The sequence below is a fragment of the Herpailurus yagouaroundi genome, unplaced genomic scaffold (genome assembly GCF_014898765.1).
Source record: "Herpailurus yagouaroundi ecotype Mexico unplaced genomic scaffold, PumYag 61112, whole genome shotgun sequence".
Lineage (NCBI taxonomy): Eukaryota > Metazoa > Chordata > Mammalia > Carnivora > Felidae > Herpailurus > Herpailurus yagouaroundi.
In genome coordinates this window covers 1-8,185 of record NW_024415644.1, presented here as the reverse complement: position 1 = coordinate 8,185, position 8,185 = coordinate 1, and the positions used below count along the sequence as shown (strand labels likewise).

The following is an 8,185-nucleotide window of genomic DNA, read 5'->3' as shown; positions in this document are numbered from 1 at the left end:
CCCCTCCCCCAAATTTGGCAGATAAGAAATGGAAGTCGGGAGAGGGGAAGGGGCTTGCCCAGGGTCACAGAGTGGGCATATGGCCTAGTTGGCAGACTGTGATCCATAAATGATCCTGCCCCTCTGCTCACCCCGCCCAGTCACATCTGAGGTTGGTCCTACCTTCAGAAAGGTTTGGGAAGTCCGGGAGGGCTGTTTTGAATCCTCACAATCTCACAACTGCCTGTAGGCCTTGCCAGAGCAGGGAACAGCCTCCCTGAGCCTTGCATGGGTCACAGCCCCCTCCCTGAGAGCCCCTGCAGAGTTGGGCAAGGCTGGGCTGGAAGCCTTCCATCACCTTTGCCCAGCTTTCCTCTCCTCTGGGCCTCCCCTCGGCCTGGCAGCCGGCACTGGCAGCACCAAGGGAGGGCCCAGCTGGGCCAAGACCATGTGTCCTGGAGGGAATCATTCTCATCTATCTCCCTCCCTCCCTACGCCTTCTTGGATCTGCCCTTTTCTCTCCATTCCCTCCCTCCTCCCCCCCACCCCACCTTCTTGCCCCTCAGTAAACCTCCCCCCCTCCACTTTCATTCTTTGTACTTCAGGGAAAAGGCCAAGTTTCAAGCTGCAGAAGCTGGGGTGTCTGGGTCTCACACACACGTTTCCATGTGTGGCTGCAGCCTCTTAGTCTCATGGAGGAGGAAGCACATGGCCTCTGCCTGCCTCTTGCCTCCCTCCGGACCGATTCATTTGGCAGAGGAGGGCCAGACACACAGAGCTAGGAGACCACCTGGAATGAGAGTCAAGTGTCAGAGCTGGGAAGACCTGTAAAGATGATTTTACAAATGGGGAAACAGAGGCTGGAGAGAGGAAGAGACTTGGTCAGTGTCACACAACCTGTTAGCGGCAGATCCAAACCTACTGCTACACGGAGGGTGGGCCCACCTTGGCCTCTGTGCCCTCCAGCCTCTGGCTTCCAGAAGATGGGTAAGCCAGTCGTTGGGAGGAGATTCCTTGGGTTCCAAGTCCTCTGAGCCACATCTGGAGGACAGAGGACCACCCTTGCCATGCACCCACTTCTAGGCATCTGGAGAAGGTGCTATTGGGGTGCCAAATCCAGAGTGGGAGCTCTGCCTGCCCACTTCCAGGCAGCTGCCTGTCCAGCCAGCTCCCCAGGGCCTGCAGGGGCCTGCTGCTCCAGCTGGCAGCTGCCCCCACCAAACATCTGGCTAGATTGGGCTGGGCTGGACTGGAAGGAGGGTGGTCCTGGGTCCTAAAAAACCAGGACTGAGGTGCCAGTGAGCAAAACTGGAAGGGTTGGCCTAAGTGGAGATGCCCTAGCACCTTCTGTGAGCTCACATGCTGTGCCCCCACCTTGTGTCCAGTGGCTGCAGCTGTCCCCCCTCTCCCCCCTCCCCACCCCACTGACTCTGACTCTCTCCCCACTTGGCCTCTGCCTTTGAGGCCCTGAATCCCAATGTCCTTCACTGCATGTTGCCTCCTCTTGCTTTTTGATTCTCCTCCTTTTGATTCTTTCTCTCTAGGTGTCTGTTCTGTCTCTGGTTCTTTGATTCTGTCTGGGTTTCTCTCCATTTCCTTGTGCCTCTGTCCTCCCTTTGCAACGCAGTAGGGGAGGAGGAGGAGCTTTGGAGCTTTCCCAGGATGGGCAAAGGCCACCCAAGGGAGTGAAGGAGGGAAGGGTGTCAAAGTTGGGTTGGGGGGCAGAGGTGATTGTGGTCGTGGCTCCGGATAACACAACTACCCGGAAATGTCAAATTTGGGGTTTCTTTTTGCTTTCAATCCTCTGCTTTGGTCTCTGCTATTTCCCACCACAAAGCACCCTAGTGGTTTTAGGGGCCCAGACTATAGAGGAGAAAACTGAGGCCTCCGGGATGGGGTTCAGGAAGATCAGAAACTTTCTAAGGTCTGGACTGAGTTGGGATCCCAGGCCTCTGCTAATTGCCTCTCATTCCCAATTCCAAGACATAGCATTACATGGGCAGTGAGGAAGGATTTTTAAAAATCACACGGAATACATTCCCTAAAGGAAGACTGACCATAAAATATTATTAGGAATGATGATAATCCCTAGCCTCGTTTGTAGTTTGCACACCACGCATACAGCCTGAACTGAATCGTGGCACGTTGACGTGCAAACATCGTTGTACTGATCTTTGCAACAACCTCAAAGGGAGGCAGAGTCACATTCATCCCCTTGGATTAGTCCAGAAAGGAGACCTGTCCACAGCTGTCTGGCCAGTAAGTGTACAGCTGACACCGGGACCCAAGTGGACGGCCCCACGGAGAGGTCTCAGGATAGCCTTCCTCAACTGCCGGCAACCCCAGCACACGCCACAGAGGGAGGACGTCTCCTTTGGCTGGGCTAGCCCATCACGGTTCTGTGGCACGGAGTGAGGCACACCGTCTCCATGCCAGTCCATTCCCCTGCTCTGTTGACCTGTGCGTTATATGAAGATGGGTTTAAGTTTATGGAGGAAGGGAAGAGTCATCCCGAGTCCCGTTTCTAGCCTGCCTTTGGAAACAAGGTTAGCCCAGAAGGCTGAGCTCATGCCCCCTTCCCTGGGGAGAACAGATCAAGGTCACCTTGACCTAACTGGCCCTGGGGGTGGAGGGAGGCAGTACAGAGATGTCTTTGTTTCCTCTGCTCCAAGTCCCTTCTTCAAGGAGAGTTCCCATCTTGTGGGAGCCAGAGGGGAGGCAGGGTGGGGGTGAAGAGCCTTCCCAAGAAAGCTGGAGGCATTCCAGGAAGTATCTCTGTGCCGGCAGAAGGAGAGCTGAAGCCTTGGGCTTAAACCTCCGGCTTCTCCCACCGCCCCCACCCCCACCCCCACCTTGCCTCTGCTGGGATTGTCTGCTTTCTCTCCAGCCCCGCCCCCAAAGCTCCTGGAAAGGGGGGAGGGCACAGGCCCACACTCAGCATATACAGCACCCCTAAGACCACTGTCCCTGCCTCTCCCGTCTCCATATCCCGGTACCTCCCTGTAGAAATGCTGTCCCCAGCTGTTCCCATTCTCACCCCTGGAGACACAGCAGGACCGAGGGTAAGTAATTCTGTGTGAATCTGGGGGAGAGGAAGGAGTTGCTGGGTCCTGGGTGAAGCCTGTCTGCCCTTCCTGCCTCTGTCCCTTGTCCTCTACCCCTCTTCAGGGAAGTCAGTTTACAGTGAAGTTACCAGAGAACACAAGGCCATCCTGCCTGAGGCACAGCGACTCTGCTCTGTTTCTGAGAATAGGGGCGGGAGGGGTTCAGGACTCACTGGGTGGGTGGGAGGGAGAGCCTGTCCAGCTGCCGGGGCCACCTGCCCAGGGAGAGCCACCTGTGGGACAAGGAGAAGAGGGGGTGCGACGTCTGTGCTTAGCACACATTTCCTCCCCAGTCGGGAGAACAGGATGGAGCCCAGCCTTTGCTGTTCCTTCTCACTACACAGAAGGGTCCTGGAGCCCTGGAGCCTGGGGGGTGGAGAGAGGAGAGGCGGGCACAGAGCTGGGTCCCCTAGCAGGGCTGCCAGCTGTCTTGAGCAGAGCCCTGGCTGGAATCTGGCTCCCATCCTGTTCCATGAAGACCACCAGGTCTCTCTTCTCACTCACCTCATTTCTCCTCCTTCCGGGCCAACAAGAAATCTCCTGTGCCTTAGCCAGCCCAGTAGCCGACCTCAAGCCCTCGGAGGGACGTTCGGGAGAGGACTCCTTCCCTGCTACCCCCACCACTTGGCCACTTTCCTTAGTTATGACTAGAGGGGCTTCCTTTCTCCCTGTCCCTGGTTCTCATTGTTCCCTGGTGTATTATGTCACAAACCCACCCACATCTTCACTGCCGACTCCCCTGCTCCCAGCCTCCAAAACTGGCTCCCAAATGATGTCCAGGCCAATGCTCCATCCCTGCCTCGCTGGCTACTGGCCTGCTCTTCTTTTGGTGCTGAAATCCACCCTACGCATGGGCCTTCCCTTTACTCCTGCTCCAGTCATGCAGTCCCCTAGTGCACTGGCCTCTCTCACTCCAAGCTATGCCCCCCCCCGCCCCCGCCATTCCACCTACCTGGAATGCCATCCTCCCTTGGCCATCTGGTAACATCCTCCCCCCTTTTCATGGGGTCAGTGTGGTGTAGAGAAAAATGCAAAGGCTTTGGACCTGGTACAAAGCCTGCTCTGCCGTGTGACTTCGGGCAGGTTAGTCCGCCTCTCCGGGCCGAGGCACCTCCTTTGTAAAAGAGGAACAGCAAGACCCATCTCGTAGGATTGCTGTGAAGGATTGTCAGTCACAGCGATGAGCCCCTAAGAGGTGTTCAGGGACCCTGGCCAGTGGAGGTAATAGGCATTTTCTCCTCTGCTGTCCTGCAGCTCTCAATCCTGTACCTCAGGCCGCTTCTTGTGGCTCTTAACTAGTTGCTGAAAGGGCTGTGTTCCACTGCTTGGTTCCTAGTAGAGGCTTCACAGATATTTGTTGGCTTAGTGAAGTTCCCTCGAACAGGACAGGGCTTCTCCACGCTCCGACACCTCCGGGGTTCCCTTACACTAGTACAGACCCCTGTTTCCCTTTCACACATCCTGACCCACAGCACCCAGAAGGCTCTCTCCTCTCTCATCCTGGCCTCTGCCAGCTCTAGTCCCACTTGACCTGCTTTCCTGCCCATGGCAGCAGCAGCCGCCGCCTTATCCTTGTCTGGTGCTGGGCTGACTTTTGAGTTCTTTTCTTTTCTTTCTTTTTTTTTTTTTTTTAAGTTTATTTATTTTTGAGAGAGAGAGAGAGGCAGAAGATGAGCAGGGAGGGGCAGAGAGACACAGAATCCGAAGAAAGCCCCGGGCTCCGAGCTGTCAGCACAGAGCCCGATGTGGGGCTCAAACCCACGAACCATGAGATCCTGACCTGAGCCGAAGTCGGCCGCCTAACCGACTGAGCCACCCAGGCGCCCCTTGAGTTCTTAATCCTACCCAGCGAGCCAGCAAGATATTGCCTGGGGTGACACTCTCTTCTCTCCTCTGTGTCAGCCCTGCCATCTCCGGATAATGCAGCATTGCCCTGGAGCTCTGGGTGGAGAGGGAAGGCTGACCCTGTCCCAGAAGCCAGGTGGGAGCCCCTTCGGCTTTCCAGAGAGCCAGCTACCCCTTTAGTTCTGGCTGGAAGGGAGCCCAGGTAAGTGAGGTGCACAAGGGCAAGACAGAGAGTAAGTGAGAATCCCCAGGCGAGTCTAAGCACCTGCGCCTCCATTGCTCACATCCCATCTCCCCACCCTCACCTCACCCCCGTCCCAGGCCCTCCTGGCCCAGCAAGCTGGCTGGGGTTGGGCTGAAGGAAGGAAAGAGAAACACACATTTATCAAATGCCTTTTCTGCAAGCCAGCCATGACGCTTAGTTACTTTCACAAACATTGCCTCTCCACTTTCTTCACTAAAAGAAAGTTCATTTTCCTAATGTTTTAGTTATTTCTTTAAGTTTTATTCATTTAGGTAATCTCTACACCCAATATGGGGCTTGAACTCATGACCCCGAGATCAAGAGTTGCATGCTTTTCCAACTGAGCCAGCCAGGGGCCCCTTCCTAATATTTTAATAGGTAGTATAGCGCATGATATAAAACTCAGACGATTCAAAATGGTGAAGAATTAGTCTTTCTCCTTTCCTGTCCCCTAGATCCCCTCTGCAGGAACAACCACTATTACTCCAGTCTTGTGTGCATCCCAGAAAGATTCTATGCATTGGCAAATGTCTATTATACTTTACTTCCCATGACTCACACAGGAGGGAGAATGAGGCCCTCAGAGAAGTGAAGTACTTTGGCTAAGGTCACACAGCTGGTAAGTTGGCAGAGCTGGGATCTGGAAGCAGATCTAACTGAAAAACTCAGCTCCTTTCACCGCCCACGCTCTGGCAGAGGTAAGCCCTGGCATTGACAAAGCCTCTCCCGAACCACTGGCTGTGACAAATCTCCATTCTAAGGCCCTGGAGATCTGCCTTCCTGTCCGTTGAATGTCCAATGCCTGTATTGACTTAATAAGGAGGAGTCATGCCCCTATGAAAGCAAAGTTCCCACAAGGGTCCTTCCTTCTGTGTGGCTGGTGGTTCCCCAGGGACAGCCTGATTCCCAGGGTTCAGAGCATTCTGGAGAAGGAAACCACACGAGCATGGGTCTCTAACTAGAGGGGGTTGTGGCTGTGGTTTCAATGATGTTTCCAGAAAATGGCCTACGTTCTCCCTGGGGGCAGGCTGGGCTGAGGGAGGTGTGAAGTAGGGAGCTGTTTTCTGTGGTAGCCACATGCTTGTCCTCCAGAGCAAGGGAAGGAGGCTGAAGTCAGTCCCCGGTTGAGAGTAGGCTGGACATATGGACAAGGGCTACCCACCAGACTTCCAGGCTCTCCCCAAGCGTCGTTCTCTCCCCGGTCAGGACAGGGTTGGCTAAGAGATGACCAACTCTCTCTCCAGTGGATGTCACTACATCTCTGGGTATGTCTCTGAGAACTTTCTATATGGGCTCTCTGTAGGGCTTTCTGGATCCTAGCTTCCTGTTCAGTTTCTTTCTTTCTAGGACTCCTTCTGTGTTACGTCTCAGTCTGGTGTCTCCTCCACGTAGGGGACTATGTCCCTGAGGCCCAAGAGAAGAAGCTCTCACCTCATCCGGATTGGCAAGTAGGGAGAGGTAGGTGTTAGACCTTCCTTCCTCTCAGGTTGACAATGTTCTTGTTTTGCTGAGGTAGTCACTCAGAACGTTCTGTCCTTCGTGTCTGTGCACACAGCCAGCCAGATCTAGCTTTGTGCATAGTGGTCAGTCAGAGATGGGTTATGAGACGAAGGAATAAAGAGGTGTACCTGCCCCACCCTCCAGGGCACCCTGCGGCTATCTGTCAAGGCAGCTGGATCCAGTCCTAGACCTGACCAGTCCTAGGAAGAGAGGTGTAAATTTTAGCCTTTACTGAAAATGGTAATAGTAGTTAACAGCTGTATAGTGCTTTAAGGCATTTGAAGCCCTATACACATATTACCTCACTTAATTCCTACAACAATGCTACAAGGTAAGTCCTATTACTATTACCACATTACAATGAGGAAATTGAGGCCAAAAACTTGCTTAAGATCACACAGCTCGAGGAGTTGACAGCAAGTCTGCTTTTAGATTCTTTGCTCTTAATTACTACACAGTCCTCCTGGTTTCCATTTCTATTCCTAGAGTGGAGAGTTTGTTCTTCAAATGTTTATTGGGTGTCTGCTCTGCGCTGGGCAGGGGGTGGATTTAAAGGTACATGGGATATTGTGTGCTGGCAGGGGTAGAGAGACATATAAACAAGAGATTGTCCTTCAACACTAGACGTGCCATAATAGGGGCATGAACATCAGGGAAACAGGGGGAGAGAGGTTCTCACTGCCTGGACCAACTGTCACCGAAGGCAGGAGGTACATTCCAGGCAGAGGAACAGCACGCGTGCAGGTGCAAAAACTTTCGAGAGAAATGCAGTGTGCTCAAGTGTTGAAACATCTTGCACAGTGACTGCCAGAGAGGTGCCAGAATGCTCAGTGCTGGTGCTTCCATCCAGCTTCCTGCTCCAGCCTGTCCTCCTGCTCCAGCCTCCAAATGCCCTGCACCAACTCTGGGCAAAGCACTGTGCCAGGTGTTGGCCCAGAGTGTGGGATAGAAGCAGTTGCCTGGGTGGGGGAGAAGGACTTTGTGATCAGCTACAGACACAAAGATCTTTGTGGCTGGTGTTATTCTGGAGGGGAAGGGAAGGCTGCTGGGAAGAGCTGCCAAAGGAGGATTATGGGAGAACTTGGGGCCTTGCAGATCTTGGTCATCTCTGGACATGAAGATTTGCAGACTGTAGGCAAGGGAAGCTCCGGGTGTATGTATGGAGTCCTTCTCCTTCTGCCCCTGCAGCTAGGTTTCTGGAGATCTGACATGCCTTGCTTTGGTGCTGGCCCTTGGCGGGTTGCCAGGGAAACGGTTGGCCAGCTCCAGAGATGTAGCCAGAGGAGAGTGGGTGACTCAGGCTGCCTTCTCAGATACCACACCCCCTCCCCATTACATGGAAAAGGCTCTCAGAGACCCCTTTCCCTGGATCTTAGAAAGGTGATGGTGCTTATTCTTCCTTCTCTTGATAACGCAGCCAGTCCCTCCCCGAAGCTCTAACTGGCGGGAGCGAGCAAAAGTCCCCAGGGAAGGAGATGGTGTCAGACGCCCCTTCCCCCCGCCGCCCCCCCCC

The 8,185-nt window shown here is 54.1% G+C and overlaps 1 long non-coding RNA gene across 1 annotated transcript; it reads left to right on the top strand.

Moving 5' to 3' along the window:
• The first annotated feature begins 2,702 nt into the window (after positions 1–2,702).
• On the top strand, positions 2,703–6,626 carry LOC121024197 (uncharacterized). The gene is made up of 4 exons (XR_005787643.1): positions 2,703–3,041; positions 4,986–5,130; positions 5,628–5,870; positions 6,520–6,626. It is a non-coding gene; the product is annotated as an uncharacterized LOC121024197 (long non-coding RNA).
• The last annotated feature ends 1,559 nt before the right edge of the window (positions 6,627–8,185 follow it).